The 19,400-nt window shown below is 43.1% G+C and overlaps 1 protein-coding gene across 1 annotated transcript in view; it reads right to left on the reverse strand.

Annotated features, from left to right (window-relative positions):
- TAFA2 (TAFA chemokine like family member 2) overlaps positions 1-19,400 on the reverse strand; it is a 395,936-nt gene that overhangs the window by 110,216 nt on the left and 266,320 nt on the right. Inside the window, exon 2 of the mRNA XM_077473533.1 lies at positions 18,154-18,208. The gene's annotated coding sequence lies outside the window, so the exon portion shown is untranslated. The remainder of the gene's footprint in view (positions 1-18,153; positions 18,209-19,400) is intronic.

The raw sequence follows: 19,400 nt of genomic DNA on the forward strand, positions 1-19,400 counted from the left end.
GCATTTATAGTTATACAATTTATTGGGACATCGCAAAAGAAATGTGTTATGAATTGAACAGTGCACCCATCTAGTGGGACTGCAAGAATAAAACTTAGTGCCATCAAAAATCTGGAACTTTTGTTATAGCAACTCCTATAGCTGTCATGCATGAGCATTCAATCGGAACTATTGCAATATGATAAGTCAGGATTCTCTCTTGACACTTTGGAGTTTATCAATGCTTCAATTAACCACTTCAGCCCTGGACAATTTGGCTGGCCAAAGACCAAAGAGTTTGTTGCGATTTGGCACTGCGTCAATTTACTGACAATTGCACGGTTGTGCAACATGGCTCCCAAACAAAATTGATGCACTTTTTTCCCTACAAATAGAGATTTCTTTTGGTGGTATCTGATCACCTGGGCATTTTTTCTTTTTTGCGCTATAAACAAAAAAAGAGCGTCAATTTTGAAAAAAAAATTACATATTTTTAACTTTTTGCTATAATAAATATCCCCAAAAATATATAAATATAAAAAAAATTCCTTCAGTTTAGGCGATACGTATTCTTCTACATATTTTTGGTAAAAAAAAAACAAAAACGCAATAAGCGATTATTGATTGGTTTGCGCAAAAGTTATAGCATCTACAAAATAGGGGATAGTTTTATGGCATTTTTATAATTTTTTTTTTTTTTTACTAGTTATGGCGGCGATCTGTGATTTTTATCATGACTGTGACGTTATGGCAGACAGATTGGACACTTTTGGTGCTATTTGGGGAGCATTCACATTTATACAGCGATCAGTGCGATGAAAAATGCACTGATCACTGTGTAAATGTGACTGGCAGTGAATGTGTTAACCACTAGGGGGCGCTGCAGGGGTTAAGTGTGTCCTAGGGAGTGATTCTAACTGTGAGGGGATGGGCTATGTGTGACACAACACTGATCACCTCTCCCAATCACAGGGAGCTATGATCAGTATCCTGTCACTAGGAAGAATGGGGAAATGTTTGTTTAGCATTTGCCTGTTCTTCCACTCCGTGAGACGATCACAGGTATACCTGTGGACATCGGGTACGTGGGACCCGTGATCACACTCATGGAGCTTGCGGCAGGCGCGGGTCTTAAAGGCCAACGTACAAGTACGTTAATATGACTGTAGGTGCCTCTCTGGCTGTTACATGTTTCCAGTCAAAAATATATATGAATCTTAGGTGAAAGTTGTTTGAACCTTGGGTGAAAACATTGATAAACACACCCTTTTATCTGTGTGTATACAGTTTATTTGTCTCCAAGAAAGGGGATTCATGCAGTCATGGGCTTTATGGAAGCTTGGCTAAGAAAATAGGCATGTCTCCATTTAAAAGACTGATTGTAAAATTCATTTTTTAGGCCTGAAGTTCACGCTGAAAAATAGAGAATTGCCCTTCCATGTGCACCTTTCTGCAAAAGCTAGTTATAAATTGGGGTGGTTGCCATCTTTTTGTATAGCTTGTTCACTGCTTTGCTCTTGTTGTGAATCCAATGTGTCCCTGTGCCTTTAGGGTCCGTTCACACAGGGGCAACTCCGATCCGACTACAGGTCGCCCCTAGTCACCTCAGGTCGGACAACATTTAAAAAGCAATGTAAGTGAATGAGAGCCGTCTTAATGCACACTACTGAAGTCGCTCCGACTTCAGAAAAGGTTCCTGTACTACTTGAATCCGACTTGTAGGCGACCGGTACCCATTGATTTCAATGGAGGTCGCCTCCAAGTCTGATCTCCGTCTATACGTCTATAGTCGTGTTCAGATCATGTCCAAGTTGCCTCCAAAAGTCGTGTTGAAAGTCGTGTTGCCCCTGTGTGAACGGACCCTTAAGGAGCAGTGGGCTCCCTCCAGACAAAGAAAATAAAAACACACCGGTGCACAAGTGGGTGACAGTACCCCAATAGTAAATATATTTGGTGTGTGGACCTTGAAAAGGAATTAGGGTTTTTTTTTCCGTCCACAAGAAATTCCTTATATGGATTAATATATTTAATATAACAATATTGTATGTAAAAGAGTAAGAATATCTGTATATTGCGTTGCTAAGGTAGCAGCCATCCCCAGAGTGTCCCAGGACTCTGTAAGAAATATGGAAAAGGAAAAGGGGATGGGAGGCACACTTAAGTGTAATAGTAAAAAGTACAATTTAATGCACAAATGGAATACACTTACAGGATGCAAGTAGGTTCACTCAAGGTTTTAAGTAGATCATCATCATCTGGGGCTGCCGCTATCTTGTATTCCATCCGGAGTCTAGGTGGCTGTACAGGGAAGAGCTGGGATGCATCCAGCGTCCAGAAAGTTTGAGCTTGCTGCTTGGGACCACACAGCAGTAAGTGATGTCACCAGATAGATGGGCCCGAATGGGGAAGAGAAGGAAAGCAAGCCTATGGCTACGTGCTTGAAACGTGCAGCTCCTTCTACTGGCCCGTAGAGGGAAATTTTAGTTTGTTTTTTAATTTTGCCTTTTTTATGTAACCCTTACTCATTCAGGTGATGGCTGGTATCTTGGCACCCCTTTATTTTTAAAGAGCTTGATAAGCCCCGCCACCTGCAGAACCCCACAACCAGGTTGTGGGAGGAGGGTCTTGTCTTCTTTAACATTTGAACAAGATGCTTTGCTACGGGGACAACCTGGCAAGGTACCCCCCTCATGTTGAGGGCATGTGGCCTGGTATAGTTAAGAGCAAGCCCCCCCCAACCCTTTCCTGGCCAGGAAAGCTGTATGCTTGGATATGAATCTTGTTTGGATTTTAGGGAAAACTCATGCTTCTTTTTCTAGTTTTTGCATGGGATTCCCCTCCTAAAGCATACTTCCAGTGGAGTTGGAGAGGAGTGACCAGATGAGGATGTGGCGACTCTTCCTGTACTGCTCTGGATAGCCTGAGACACTGCGGCGGTGGTGGGGGTGGAGGCTGACCAGTGAGAGGTGTGAGTACTGGGCTGAGCTCATTATTACAGTAAGCACATTCACTTTCACGTTGCAGGCTGACATGCCAGTTTGCAATTAGCACCACTATTAGGGCTTTATTTGTACAAACTTGCCTTGCACACAGGGTGAGAACACCCATTGTGATATTTATTTTGAGATCAACCACACTATTTATCACTCACTACTTATTCTTTAAAGAGTGATTCACTGTGGAGGATTACCCCTCAGGTGAGGGCAGTGTCTTTTCACCTATTTTACACTCACCTGGAAAGAGTGACTCATTGCAGAGGAGCACTCTTCAGGTGATGGGCAGCGACACTCACCCCTATATTCATGTAATTTTTACTATTGGTACTCCAGTTAGAGCCCTTTGGGGGGGGGCAGCAGTCCAGCCTACACCTAAGCATGGAATCTAACAAATATTATATGATCTAAGCACGGGAATGGACCACAGCCCTAGAGGGGAAGATGAGCTTAGTGGAGGATGATTTTAACCCGTTAAGGCAGGAATTGAGAGTAATCAGTGAAAAAGTTATTATGCATAACTTCAAAATGGAGGATATGGAAAACAGACTGCGTAGAAATAACATGAGAATTTTGGGACACTCTGAACACTGGGAGGGTCCAAATCTTCCAGGTTTTATGGAGAATTGGCTCATAAAAATATTTCAGAGAGTTTTTCTCCTTTTTCGCAATAGAAAGAGCGCACAGTGAGCCATATAGAGTGGCGTTGCCAGGGGGCCAGCCAAGACCATTCCTGGTAAAAATGCTTTATTTTAAGGATAAGGAAATTATACTTTGGAAGGCAAGAGAAAAAAGGGACATATATTACAATGGAGTTAAAGTTTCATTTTTTCCAGACTTCTCTCCAGAACTCCAGAAGAAAAAAGCCAAATTTGAGGAGGTTAAAAAAAGACTGCAACAATTAAAAATCACATATGCTATGCTGTATCTTTCATTGTTGCGAGTAGTATATGAAGCAACTAAAGAAAATAGTGTGGAACTTAGCAGATTACTTGGGTTGCATAATGGGTCTAAGTTTGTAATAATAATTGACTAAGAAATAATAAAAAAAGGAAGAACCTCGCCCTACCCCACACCTCCTATTTCAGCGCTATGTAATAACAGGTAATTCACACACAGGGAATAAAAAAATACAGTTGAATAAAAATAAAATGCAAATGAGATGTCTCTCGGCAGCCACTTAAACCAGGTTATACATATAGAAAATAGATGTAAAAATTTGAAACTCTAAAAGAGTGGCAAATAACCACTTAGTCTGGCCAGACTAAGTACGTCGGACATACCGCTACGTGTGTACGCGGCTTAAGATGTCTCAAGATTTATAACTTGGGAGAATTTTGACCCATAGGAGAGGTATGCCCAAAAGAGCTTGCATTTAAATGATCATACTTATTAAAATGGATCATATTAGACACAAGCTTTCTTCCATTAACCACACTATTTTACATTTAGACTATTCTCCTTTATTCTCACATTCGTGTGTCATCCCTTAGAACAACTTAAAATTATTGAAACACAAAGCTCAGCCTTACTGATCTACAGTTTTCCCTAGCTTTTTGCTCTTGCTAAACAACATTTTTATAGAAAATATGTTAGTGTTGAACTTTGTCAGTAAAAAGTATTGAAGTTCACAAGAAATAAGGCCTATCAATAAAAGTTAATTATTAAGCATATGGGAATAGAGGACACCTGAACTAGGTGCATGATCCATCTAACTTTTGTTTGGGCCTAAGAGCCGGTTCACACAAGGGCAACACGACTTCCAACACGACTTTTGGAGGCAAATTGGACACGACTTGAGTATGAATCACAGCGTGACTTGTGGCAACTTACAAGGCAACTTGAAGTTGCCTCCAGGACAGGGGACTTTGGCAGTGGCCAATCACATACAAATCAGCTCTGTGGGAGGGAGGGGTTTTCATAGAAAACTATTTTTACTTCCTGGAAAGTTGCTTCAGTTAAGACAGAGGATCTGACTTGGAAGCAACTTCCATTGAAATCAATGGGTACAAGTCGCCTAGAAGTCGGATTGAAGTAGTACAGGAACCTTTTCTGAAGTCGGAGCAACTTCAGTAGTGTAATTTAAGACGGCTCCACTCACTTCCATTGATTTTCTCAACCACGCGACTTGGGACGACTTGAAGTCGGATCCCAGGTCGCCCCTGTGTGAACTGGCTCTAAGTGAATCTCCACCTGTTTTAGACAAGGTGTGTTAAATAGGGGGAATTTAATAAAAACATTTTACCATAATATAAATATATGACATCAGCAACTCCTTTTTGAAGAGATATGAAAAATAAGCATGTATTTTTTTATTTGTAATATGAATATTTTCATTTTTCTTTCATTACCTATGTTTCCTTAAAGTTATTCTAAAGCAGAGATATGCAATTAGCGGACCTCCAGTTGATGCAAAACTACAAGTCCCATCATGCCTCTGCCTCTGGGTGTCATGCTTGTGGCTGTCAGAGTTGTGCTATGCCTGATGGTACTTGTATTTCTGCAACAGCTGGAGGTACGCTAATTGCATATCCCTGTTCCAAAGGTTCATTTAAAAAAAAATAACAAACATGTTATATTTACCTGCTCTGTGCAATAGTTTTGCACAGAGCAGCCCGATCCCCCTACTCTTTTTGGGTTATAAGACATATAGAGCGGCAGCTCAGGCCCACCACCTGCTCTCTCCTCATTGGCCCACTGGATGTAAATGATAGCAGTGGGAACCAATGGCTCCTGCTGTTGTGTCTGAGCAAATGAGGAGAGAGAAACCTAGAACAGCCGAGGCTGCGATCCCTGGATTGAGAGTGGGCACAGGTGTGTATAAAGGAGGGGCTGTGGGGGAGCAGCACACAGGTTTTTTTTACCATCATGCACAGAATGCATGAAGATAAAAAAACAACCACTTTAATAGTTTCAGTACCTAATAATAATTATAAAAACTTTCCTAGCCATGCTGTTTCATTATTGCTAGAAGTTTTGTTTTCTAATTTAATGTACCTGATATCGTTTTTGATATAAACTATTTCTTTAAGAATTATATTGCATTCCTGTATCTTTATTTAACAGATAACCTTAAAGTTCAATAAAAGTCTACCTACACAAGAGAAACCACCAGCTGAGGATTCTCAGGCCCTGACACTTCTAAAAGTGTCAGTTTTCTGGTTCATTGCTTGGCTCTGTGGTTCCTTTCACAAAATCCTACCTCATTATAAAGGCATAGTAATGTCATATGAATTTAAAGATCAAACTATTAAGGTACAGCATGAGACAGAGGCTTAACTAGAATCCGGTGCAAGAAACTATGAAGGGCATTGCTAAGTCTACAAAAGATCTGGGGCTAGAGCCCATAGCAGCGAACTAAGGAAAGTCATATGCTTGGGCAGGCATACACATGTATATAATATATATATATGTGTGTGTGTGTGTGTGTGTGTGTGTGTGTGTGTATATATATATATATATATATATATAAAATATTGTTACATATCTGTGTGGATCCCCCTTACATCACTTACAGGGTCCCCAGAGTGCCTCCCTACTTACAGCAGGGTCCCCAGAGAGCCCAGGAAGCTCCTGTTTACATCAGGGTCATCAGAGAGCCCCCCCTACATCAGGATCCCCAGAGAGCCTCCCTACTTACATCAGGGTCCCCAGAGTGCCTCCCTACTTACAGCAGGGTCCCCAGAGAGCCCCTTACTTACATCAGGGTCCACAGAGAGCCCCCCTCATTGCATCAGGGTCACCAGAGAGCCCCCCTCATTACATCAGGGTCCCCAGAGAGCCACTGCTTAAATCAGGGTCGTCAGAGAGCCCCCCTTACATCAGGGTCCCCAGAGAGAACCTCCTTACATAAGGGCCTCCAGAGAGCCTTTCATTGCATCAGGGTCCCCAGAGAGCCTTCCCCTTACATCAGGGTCCCCAGAGCCCCCCTCATTACATCAGGGTCCCCAGAGAGCCCTCCTCATTATATCAGGGTCCCCAGAGAGCCCACCTTACATCAGGGTCCCCAGAGAGACCCTCCTTACATCAGGATTCCCATAGAGCCCCTCCTTACATCAGGGTCCCCAGAGAACCCCTCATTACATTAGGGACCACAGAGAGCCCCATCCATTACAGCAGGGTCCCCAGAGAGCCTCTTCCTTACTTCAGGGCCCCCAGAGAGCCCCTTCCTTACATCAGGGTCCCCAGAGAGCCCTCCTCATTACATCAGGGTCCCCAAAGAGCCCACCTTACATTAGGGTCCCCAGAGAGCCCCACATTACATCAAGATTCCCAGAGAGCCCCTCCTTACCACAGAGTCCCAAGAGAGCCCCTCCTTACCACAGGGTCCCCAGAGAGCCCCTTCCTTATATCAGGGTCCCCAGAGAGCCCCTTCTTACACCAGGGTCCCCAGAGAGCCTCCCTACTTACATCAGGGTCCCCAGAACCCCCTCAATACATCAGGGTCCTCAAAGAGCCCCTTCCTTACATCAGGGTCACTAAGAGTGCCCCTCTCATTACATCAGGGTCCCCAGAGAGCCCACCTTTCATCAGGGTCTCCAGAGAGACCCTCCTTACACCAGGGTCCTTAGAAAACCCCCCTCCTTACAGCACAATCACAGCCATGGTCGTGGAGATGAGGCCCTTGTCCCCATCAACGTGGGGCCATGATGCTTACTGACCCTCCTATGCTGATGGCATGTGACCAGGTTTTGTTCAGGGGGGGCGCTCGCTTGTCCCCAGTATTTTCTGACCTGCCAGGCTGCATTACCAGATAAGGCAAATAAAGGTCTGGTATGGATTTTGGGGGGCCCCACACTGTTTAAAAAAATTAATTGGTGTAGGGTTCCCCTTAACTGCTTCAGCCCCAGAAGATTTTACCCCCTTCCTGACCAGAGCACTTTTTGCGATTCGGTACTGCATTGCTTTAACTGGCAATTGCCCGGTCGTGCGACATTGCACCCAAACAATATTGATGTCCTTTTTTTCCCACAAATAGAGATTTTTTTTTTGCGCTATAAAGAAAAAAATAGGGACAATTTTGAAAAAAATGCAATATGTTTTACTTTTTGCTATAATAAATATCCCCCAAAAATATCCAATTTTTTTTTTCCCTCAGTTTGGGCTGATATGTATTCTACATATTTTTGGTAAAACAAATCACAATAAGCGAATATTGATTGGTTTGCGCAAAAGCAATAGCATCTACAAAATAGTGGATAGATTTATGGCATTTTTATTATTTTTTTTATTAGTAATGGCGGCGATCTGTGTTTTTTATCAGGACTACAATATTATGGCGGACACATCGGACACTTATGACACTATTTTGGGACCATTGTCATTCATATAGCGATCAGTGCTATAAAAAAGCACTGATTACTGTGTAAATCACACTGGCAGGGAATGGGTTAACCACTAGGGGGCGATGAAGGGGCTAGGCATGTCCTAGGGAGTGATTCTAACTGTGGAGGGATGGGCTAACCCCATCAATTAAAGGAGACATACAGGTATGCCCATTTGCCCACCACTGCCATTGTGCCAACGTATATCGGCGTGCAGCGGTCGGTAAGTGGTTAAAGTGGTTGTAAACCCTTACAAACCACTTTGACGTACAGGTAAGCCTAGATTAAGGCTTACCTGTAGGTCCAAGAAATATCTCCTAAACCTATACAGTTTAGGAGATATTTGCCCGAAGACAGGCACCGCTGTCTACGGTGCATGCACCATAGACAGCGGCGCGCAGGCGCACTGAGCGCGGCATTTCCAACAACGGAGCTGCCGCGCGTGTCGGCTCCCGTGAGCATGCGCGGGAGTGACGTCATCGCGGCTCCGCCGAATGACAGCGGCGGAGCTGCGAGACCCCACTGAAAAGATGGATGCGCCAGACTACAGGGGACAGCGGTGACATCGCTGGCTCCTGTGTCAGGTAAGTGACACATAATGGGCTACTATGCGATGCATAGTAGTGCATTATGCTTTGCCTTTGCAGGGAATGAAAGAGGAAGTAAACTCATCAGGGTTTACTTCCTCTTTAAGACCCAAGGCCCTAGTATGGACTGGGGATGGACCCCACACCGCTTTTTTCTTTTTTCAGTAGTCGGGTCCTGGCAATTTCAACCCAAGCCAATTTAAATTTTTTCTTTAGAAATGTCATTTTTTCTACAGCATGTTCTATGCATGCTACAGATGTGCCACTTTACGGGCAGACTAAGGGGACCCCCAGGAAATATATTTGAATGTTTTTTTTTTGTTGCACTTTAAGTATGATTAAAATTACTGCTCCTGAAAAACTAGCCTTTTTAAAAAAAATAATTGCATTGATACATATCCCCCAGGGCAGTACCTGGGCTCCCATACCCTTTTATGGCCATTTACTTGCATACTGTATAAGCTTTCAAATGGGGACTTTTTCCTTTTCAGCTCCCATAGACTTCAATGGGGTTCCCCGTTCGGGTTAGAACTTTTCCCCATCTCTATTAAAGAGGAAGTAAACCCTAATGGGTTTTACTTCCTCTTTTGCTCGCTACAAAGCCTGCAAATGAAAAGCATAAGGGGCTAGTATGCATCGCATACTAGCCCATTATGTGTCACTTACCTGCAAAAGAATCGAGCGATGTCCCCTGTGTAGGCAGAGTCCATATTCTGGCCCCTTTTTCCTTCCGGGCAACGGACTCCAGCTCTGTGATTCGCCTGAGCCGCGTGATGTCACTCCCGCGCATGCACATAGGAGCCGGGATTAACGGCACAGGCTAGGGAAGAAACGGCACTTCGTTTTGTTTCTTCCCCACGCATGCGCCGTTGTAATTTTCGGCGGACCACAAGTGAAACATCTCCTAAACTAGACACGTTTAGGAGATATGTCCACTACCTATAGGTAAGCCTTATTCTAGGCTTACCTATAGGTAGAAGTCCAAAAAGTGGGTTTATGCCGCGTACACACGATCAAACAAGCGGGTGGAAAAGTCCGGCAAACTCAAGTCCGCCAGACAATCCCCCCGTGTGTAGCGTCCGGCATATTTTTTGACCCGAAAGTACGGCGGACTTAGAAAGAAGTTTTGCACTCCAATCTTCCCGCCGGACTCGCATTTCGGCGGACATTCCGGCCGTGTGTATGCCAGTCCGCCGTACTTTTGAAATGAGCGGACTTTTCCCGCCCAGAGCGGGTCTGCAGGTAGGCGGGGCCCGCGAAGGAGACGCCGCTGGATCCGCCACCTGGTATGGACTTAAAGGGGAACCCCAACGCCAAAAAAAATTGGCGTGGGGGTCCCCCCAAAGTCCACAACAGACCCTTGTCCGAACACGCTACCCGGCCGGCCAGGAAAGGAGGGGCGAGCGAACGCCCCCCCCTCCTGAGCCATACCATCTCCAGGAGAAGAAGAAGAAGAAGAACGGAAGGCGGCGGTGGCGGCGACAGAAGCCCGGGCCACCGCCTGTAAAAGAGCTATAAGAAGGAGCGGTGGCCCGGCAGAAGAACCGAAGAGGGGGACAAGACCCCCAAAGTCAGAAGAAGAGGCCGCGGCGACGAAGAAGAATGCCGGGCTCCTCCGCTAGTAAAAGAGCTACAAGAAGATAGCGGAGGAGTCCGGCGAGAAGACCCCCGAAGACGGAAGACCCCCGGAGCTGTGCAATAAATTATTTTATCTTGTGTGTTGTGTTTTTTTGTACTTTATTTGATAGGTGAATGGGTAGGGGTACATTGTACCCCATACTCATTCACATAGGGTGGGGGGCCGGTATCCGGGGGCCCCCTTATTAAAGGGGGCTCCCGGATTCCGATAAGCCCCCCGCCCGCAGATCCCGACAACCAACGGCCAGGGTTGTCGGGAAGAGGCCCTTGTCCTCATCAACATGGGGACAAGGTGCTTTGGGGTGGGGGGGCCGCGCGGCCCCCCCTTCCCCAAGGCGCCCCCCATGTTGAGGGCACGTGGCCTGATACGGCTCAGGAGGGGGGGGGGCATTCGCTCGCCCTACCTTTCCTGGCCGGCCGGGTAGCGTGCTCGGACAAGGGTCTGTTGTGGACTTTGGGGGGACCCCCATGCCGATTTTTTTCGGCGTTGGGGTTCCCCTTTAAGTCCATACCAGGCGGCGGGGCCAGCAGCATCTCCTTCGCGGGCCCCGCCTACCTGGAGACGCGCTCGAAATGAGCGGACTTTCCTCCACGTGTGTGGGCGAGTCCGTTCATTTCAAAAGTAGGGCGGATAGTACGGCGGACTTAGTACGCCGTATTAGTCAGCTCAAAAAGTGCCGTGTGTGGGCAAGTAGCCCGTTCGGAAAGTCCGACGGACAGTCTGGCGGGAAGTTTTTTCTTTTTCTTGCATGTTCATCTAAAGTGACTTTACTTCCAAGGGTGCTTGGAAGTGGATTTTTCTTTAGTAAATAACCCCCTCAGACTCTTTGACCCCAGAGTAACAAAATTCATTAAGAGCATTCCTGAGGTTGTCTTCAGAGGGGCAATGTCCATTAGAGATTGGCAGTCATTGTCTAAGGGGCCAACATGGGGAATCCTGTACTAGAGTTTGTACCTACAAGTATGGATTATGTAATTATGTAAATACTGTCAGTACATACAGGGAGCAACAACTTTGTATTACTGACAGGGGCCCACCACAGGCGTAAACAGTAAAATCATGGGGGTTGCTATCGTGTGTGTTATTTATCCAAATCTATATCTTCTAACCTGGGATGTTTATTACGTGCACTGAGGTATCATGATCATATTTGGTTCAACATACATCTACTTTAAATGGATATTAATTCTGCTGGTCTGCTGTTATTATTTGTATCTCCAGATAGATAGCCAGATGTTGCTACATGTTCCTCCAGTAAAATTCTGAATTGTCACAAGTGTAGTATGTCTGATGTATTCCCTATGTACAAGTGCTGCATAATATATTGCTGCTGTATAAATATATAGGATAATAGTAACAATATAGTTTCTGATCTATCCCTTTCACTTAAAACTATCTTTTCTTTTAACAATAACCACTTTTAGAATATGTTTTATTTTATTTTACCAACCGCCACCTTTTAGGATTAATCACTCAAGCTGATTGCACCAAGTGATAATCAAAAATAAAGTGTTTTTTGTGTTATTATACAGGTAAAGAGAACGAAAAGGTTTGTGCTGGTGTGTACTTTCACATCTTCTGATTTACTACTCCTGCTTAAAAAGCCATTGACAGCAATGAATAGCTCACATTTCGAATAAAGAATAGAGAATGTTTTAACCATCTCAAGTGCACATCTCAGGGATCTGCAAGAAAACTGTACCATGCTAAATGCGACTCTGCGGTGAAACAGTGATTTCCCAAGAGCACTCTCGTGAAGGATATATTTCAACAAAGTGCTTGTTTCCCAATAGGAGAGGAAATGTGTTTTGATCCTATTCTGACTGATGCACAACCAAGATCTTGCAAATCTTGATCAACAGAAAAAGTAGCAGGGAAAGCATTATAAAACTGAAGCCAAGCAGAGCCTAACCTTTAAATCTAGGCATAAGTGGGAAGTCTGTGACAATATTATAGGTATTTTCCTTTAGTGTGTTGCAGTTTAGGTTCACTTAAAGATATTGACCTTATGTTTAAACATTCTCCCTCTGGTGTAATTGAGCATTTAAACACGTATTGGAAAATCTAAAAGCAGAAATGCCTGCAAACATTTAATTACAAGTATTATGAGATGTGAATTATCCATCAAGCCATTACCCTTTGAATTCCAGATACAAATTATTGTGATTAAAGGACACACCATAAAGTAAACCTGTCAGTGCAACATACAGAGCAAACCTCTATATCTCAATAGTAGTAGACACCAAAAAGTGCTTGTAAATGACCTCTGAATATATAAAGTTCTCACCAGAGCTCCAGAGAAAGCTCTAAACAGGATATGCCCCCTATACCAATATCAACCTAATTTAAAAATGAAAATAAAGGGAAATCGGTGCTAAGGTGTATCGAAAAAAACATTGCATAATAATAGCAGCTGTCACAATATTCTGATACAAGATATACAATGCCCCATAAAAAGAAGTTGCAGTGCTCATAAATTACTGTATAAGTGACAAATTAATATGATATACATGAAACAAGCTTAACAAATGTGCATTTAGAAAGTTTGTGACACAGTTCAAATAACATGAAATGGAATAGTGAATATAGAAGATGCCGTCTCCAATCCAGTGACCAAAGGAAGGCAATTATAAAATAAATCATCTTCAATCCTCTTGATTCTCTCAGTGAAGTCAACTATAAGTGCTTCATCCCACACAGTGAACAAGAGAGGCTTACCAGAACGTACTGACCCTCAAATAAAAGAGCGGTCAAAAACAAAAATAAATAAATAAATTTTAATACATGAGGATCCTTTGCATCTGTACACTCCTTCAGTCTCTCAGCACCCTGCAGCAGGTGTCATCCAGTTCACAGAATCAACTACTGGCTCCCAAACATCAGATCTCTATACCAAGCATGTAAGGACTAAACACACTTCACATAGTGTAGAATCATAGATTAAAACTTTATTTTAAAAAAATGGGCTTACTGCATTCCTGATTATATACACTGTGCTGAATACAAAGCAAAAGCAAATTTCCAATGTCACCAATGTCACCCAAATTAAAGATGGCCGCCCTCCAGCTTTCATATTTGGCAATGTATTACTTAGCTCTGTCCTACTTGTTTTGTTGCCTGAACCCCCGATGACGTAATTTGTGACGAATGCCAAAGAATACCCAATCAGATTAAAAAAATGAAAAAGAGTAATTTTGCTTGCACGTGATTGGAAGTCAGCAGAGTTTCACTAAGCTAAAGGAAAATTCTCTTGCAAAAGGAAACTTATTTGCTATTATTAAATGCAGGTAATCAGGAAAATAATATTCACTACCAAAAGGTAAATAAAGGAAATCTGTGGGGCACATATACAGCCTGCTTATACATCTGTTTCAAGGAATATGAATATGAGTACACTTCTACATAGACATAAAGTAATTCCATAAAAAATAAACACACATCCCTTTGTTTAAAATTTGGCATAAATCCAATAGCGAATTACATACCTCTGAGTAGGATTGAGCCGAACTTCATCCCCCCTCCCCTATACTCTGCAGAAAATTGTGCTTTAGGTGGTGATGGTACCAGAACACTGTAAGCCCTCACAGTTACTCTTGGTGAGTGCAGGAATGGGCCCTGTTGTGAAAAAGGCCCACACCAAGGAACTTTTAAAAGTCAGTGGGGAGTCAGCAGCGCCTTGCACCTGCAGAGCTCTGCAGTGTGATACAATAGGTGGCTGCCTTTAAGCTGCCCCCTATAGGACATTCTGCCTTCGTTGGAGTTGTATCTCCTCCTCCTCCTCTCTTCTCTCAGGCACCTAAGTACAGTCAGTGACCTCATCATCCCCTCCCTCCTCATCACTGGAGCAAACCTGGCAGTATGCTGCAGCTGGGGGAACATCACTGCCAGTTTCTTGTCCTTCTTGGGCACCCCCTCTCTTTAGGCTCATGCTACTCCCTTCCTCAACCTGGGAACCAACATTGGAGCTTTTAAATCGCTGCACATCCTCCAGCAGCATGTACCTGACACTGTGGTAACATAATTATGGGGACTCCTCTGTGCATGATGGTGGGGCTACGGAAGGAGGGATTGTGGACAAGGAGCAGGTGGAATAGGCCCCTTTGGCAGCTGCGTTGGAAGGCAAACTATTCTGAGCCTGGGTGACAGAGGATGAGGAGGATGAGGACGGCTTTGCTATCCACTCCACCAACTCTTCTGCATGTTCTGGCTCAATAACACGGCCAGCAGCAGAAAAAAAGGACAAGTGTGCTCCATGACCACCTGCAGAGGATGCACCATGTCCATGACCAGCACTGTGGACTGTAGACACAGAGGCTGCTTGCCATCTTTTAGTGGCCTGTGAGCGTCTGCCTCTCCTTGGTGGCCTTCTGCACATGATGTATATTTTGTTTTGCAATACCACACTACACTGTATTAGACACTGTTTACACCACTTGCACTGTATTAGCAACTGTACTACAGCTGCACTGTATTATGTACTGTGTACACCACCAGAAGTATAGTAGAAACTGTACACACTGTATTAGATACTGTGTACACCACCAGGAAAGTAGTAGAAACTGTACCATGGCTGCACTGTATTGTGTACTGTGTACAACACCAGAAGTGTAGTATAAACTGTACACACTGTATTAGATACCGTGTACCCTGCCTGCACTGTATTAGCAACTGTACCACGGCTACATTGTATTTTATACTGTGTATACCACCAGAAGTGTAGTAGACACTGTACACACTGTATTAGATACTGTGTACACCGCCTGAAGTGTATTAGAAACAATACACCACAGAATGCGCTGTAAATATAGGCTACACTGGATGCAGCTTTTATATATATATATATATATATATATATATATATATATATATATATATATATATATATATATATTAATACACTGCCTGCACTGGCTGAATATAGAGTAGACACTGAATTTAGAATTTATGATTTCTTGGCCATCTTTCAGAGAATATGAATGATAACATAAAAACCTTTCTTTTACTCATGGTTAGTGTTTGGCTGAAGCCATTTATTATCAATAAACTGTGTTTACTCTTTTTAAATCATAATGGCAGCAGAAGCTACCCAAATGACCCTGATCAAAAGTTTACATACCCCAGTTCTTAATACCGTGTATTTCCCCCTTTAACATCAATGACAGCTTGAAGTCTTTTGTGGTATTTGTGGATAAGGTCATTCTCAGATGGTAAAGCTGCCCATTCCAGCCCCTGTACACACAGTCGGAAATTCCGACGGAAAAGCTCCGATCGGACCATGTTGTCGGATAATCCGACCGTGTGTGGGCTACAATGGACTTTTTCCTTCGGAATGTCCGACCAACAAAGTTTGAGAGTTGGATATAAATGTAGCAGATGACATTTTGGACAAAATGTCACTCATGTGTAAACCCCCATAGGGGTTCTGAGGTTGAACTGTGTAGGTTGACCTTGGCATCAGTTTGGCTGGGCTGTGTTGGAAGTTCTGCTTGTACACATTCAGAGGTTTTGACAAGTTCCGGATCAATGTGCTGATTGCCATGGTCTCTGGCTAGAGATCTGTTCATCCATGAGGTACCCAGCTGCGAGTGGCTACTCTCTGGGTGGTATTAGAGACGTTGTTATGTCTGCAGTTCAAGGTGCCTGAGTTCTTCATCCTTGACCTCTGTGCCTATATGACACTGTGTTATTTGGATGTTACCCCTGCAAAATAAAACCTTTCACAAGGACTTTATTGGTGTTAGCGTCCAAGTTGTTGGGTATCAACCCTGGGAACCCCTAGACATGGAAGAACATGCCAAGCGGAGGTAACCGGTAAGCCCAATAAGTCAAGGTCGCTCTACATAGGGTTATGGCCACTACATAAAATTTTCCCACAACATGATCTGATCAGACTTTGTCCGATCGTTTGTAGAGAATTCCGAACGGACAAAGTACCACGCATGCTCAGATTAAATTAGGAGACTAAAGCTATTGGCTACTAGCCGCAACGTAGTCCCGTTGCAACTAACGAACGTCATCATGTTCCGAACGATTGGATTTTCTGACAACTTTGTCCGACCGTATGCAACACCAGTTTCGGACAAAATCCGTCAGAAAAAAATCCGATGGATTTTGTTGTCGGAATGTCCGACCGTGTGTACAAAGGCTTAGTGTTATCACTCATTTTCTCTGAAAAATGGCCAAGAAATCAAAAATCCTGCCAGGGTGTGTAAATTTGTGAGCTCAACTGTATACTAGACTGACTGTATATATATATATATATATATATATATATATATATATATATATATATATCAAATACACTGACACTAACTAAATAACCTGCCTGCTTAATCTAACTCAAGCTATCTCTTTGTCCACGCCAACAACACTACACAGTGCTGCCGTGTAGGCTATAATATGTATGTATATCCCAATGTTAGCAGCCAGCACAAAAAGGTGTAAATATAAAACATGTACATAGAAAGAAAGTGCAGCACTAAATGAGTCAATAACAAGTTATAAAGTGATCCAATAACTCAAAATAAATTATGCAAAAATAGTGACATACAATGGCACAAATCATACAATCCAGTGTAAACCATCACAGAGAGAAAGGAATTTTCGAAAAACACAACGAAGTAAAGTCCAAATCAAGTAAATATAATTCCAAAAGCGTCCAAATAAATATGTGACAACAAATTGATAGGTGACTATCAGACAAAATGGTGACACCGTGTGTGGCCAATCAAGTAAATGACAAACGTGATCCACCACCGAAAGCACTAATCGCTTACCAAAGGACGTGGACCCACACGGGTATATCCCTGGTGAGTCTAGAAGGCTTAATACTGTGATTCCAAGGGTCCAAGATTCTTTTATGAAGATGAAACCTCCAGGTAATCATTCTCATAAATATGAGGTATGCCAGGTTATAAAGCGATCAACCCCATCAGGAAAGCAAAGGAGAAGCAAAAAAGGGGGGACATAGTATAATTCTGTATGGCAAGTTTTATTAAAAATAGTGGTATAAGAGTTGCACTTACATACTCCAAGTAACAACAAGCGCTTTAAGACAAACAATTCAGAGATAATGAGCGGATCAGCATACAGGCCCGACGCGTTTTGGCTTGAAAAAGCATCATCTGGGGTAACCGCCGTGAAGGCTGCCTTATAAAGTATGGGGCGTGGACTTAGTCCCCCTGAGCCATGATTGGCCAAAGGCACCCTGCTGTGATTTAGCTGTGATTGAGCAAAGCATGCAGATCAAGTGCATGCTTTGGCCAATCATCATACAGCAATGCACTGCTTGGAGCTTGTGTTCGACCCGAACATCAAGCTCATCCCTACCTCTGAGTATAGCAATCTTTCAAGTGCATAACGCCCTTATTGAAGCCAGAAATGTATCCAAAAAACGTTGCTCTAATGCTATTGTATGAATTGGATTTAACCCATCGATTTGATGCTATATTTCCAATAAAGGATTGTGTTTATATTTATTAAAGAAGTTCACATTCTTAGCTTTGCTTGAGGGTTAAAATACAGACATGAGACAGGTTGTTGGTGTGTAGCTCACACAGCAAAGACATTTCACATGATCATACTTGACTATGAATATGTTTTACAAAACTGTACCATTCTATCAAACTTACCTCCTTCATTCAAAATCCAGATTCCCCCCAGGCACACAGGAAATGCTTTAAACATCTGGAAAATAAATGATACATTTATTCTAAGGAGATAAAGCACACAACAAGGTTAATGTTACTTGCTAGTTGCTAATATGTTTGTTTTACTATTGCCAATAATATTCAGCACTAATCTAAACTCTCTTGCTCTTGCTTCCAAATATCATTCCTAAAAATATGATAAAAATATGATACAGCAGATAATAATGTTGCATAACCTGAAGACCAGACACAAGAGAGAATGAGACATAGGTTAACAGCTTTGATCATTATGGTATCATTTTTTAGGCTGCGTTCACACTGGTATGACCCGACTGTTGTACAACGGTCGATCTGACTTTGCCCTGCGATATCGGTCCTACTTCCATCTGACTTGAATGAACAGGATACGATTTTTCTCCGACTTTGAAATAGTCAGACTTGTCCTTTGACCAATCAAAACAATCCCAGTGTGACATAAATTCCCTTTTCTGTTGCTGTAATCACCATGTTGAATGTTACAAGTCGGATAGTTAGGACGAGGATCTGACTTTGATCTGACTTCTATGACATTGAATGGGCTGAAAATGGACCAAAGTTGGACCAAACTAGTGCAGGAAACTTTTTCAAAGTTGGACCAACTTGTGTCGGACCAGTTAAGGCGGCTCTCATAGGGAACTGTTGGGCTATAAGAGAGATAATGACAAGTAGGTTGAGTTCACTGCACTAGTGGCCAATTGCATTGGGAAAGAGGAACAGTATACTGGACAGTAAGGTCCCCATTCATAGATCAGCATTAAAGTGGTTGTACACCCTGTACAACCACTTTTACCTACAGGTGAACCTATATTAAGGCTTACCTGTAGGTGCTGGAAATATCTTCTAAACTTCCACAGTTTAGGAGATATGTACACTAAAGCCGATGTCTATGGTGCATGCACACTTTAGAAAGGGCAGATCATGCTGTTTTTAAAAGGGGTCATGTTGTGACTGACGGCTCCCATCAGAGTGACGTCACGCCACTCCGGACAGTCACAGAGCTGAAGTTCGTGGCCCTGGAAAGAAGTGGGGTAAAGACACTCTCTGCTAGTGGGGACATCGGTGACATTGCAGGCTTCAGGTAAGTGACACATAATGGGCTACTGTGCTATGTATATTAGCCCATTATGCTTTACCTTTGCAGGGAAATAAAGAGGAAGTAAAACCCATCAGGGTTTACTTCCTCTTTAAGG

This window comes from Lithobates pipiens, unplaced genomic scaffold, assembly GCF_037356315.1.
Source record: "Lithobates pipiens isolate NorthernLeopardFrog02 unplaced genomic scaffold, aLitPip1_a1.2 Scaffold_8, whole genome shotgun sequence".
Classification (NCBI taxonomy): domain Eukaryota; kingdom Metazoa; phylum Chordata; class Amphibia; order Anura; family Ranidae; genus Lithobates; species Lithobates pipiens.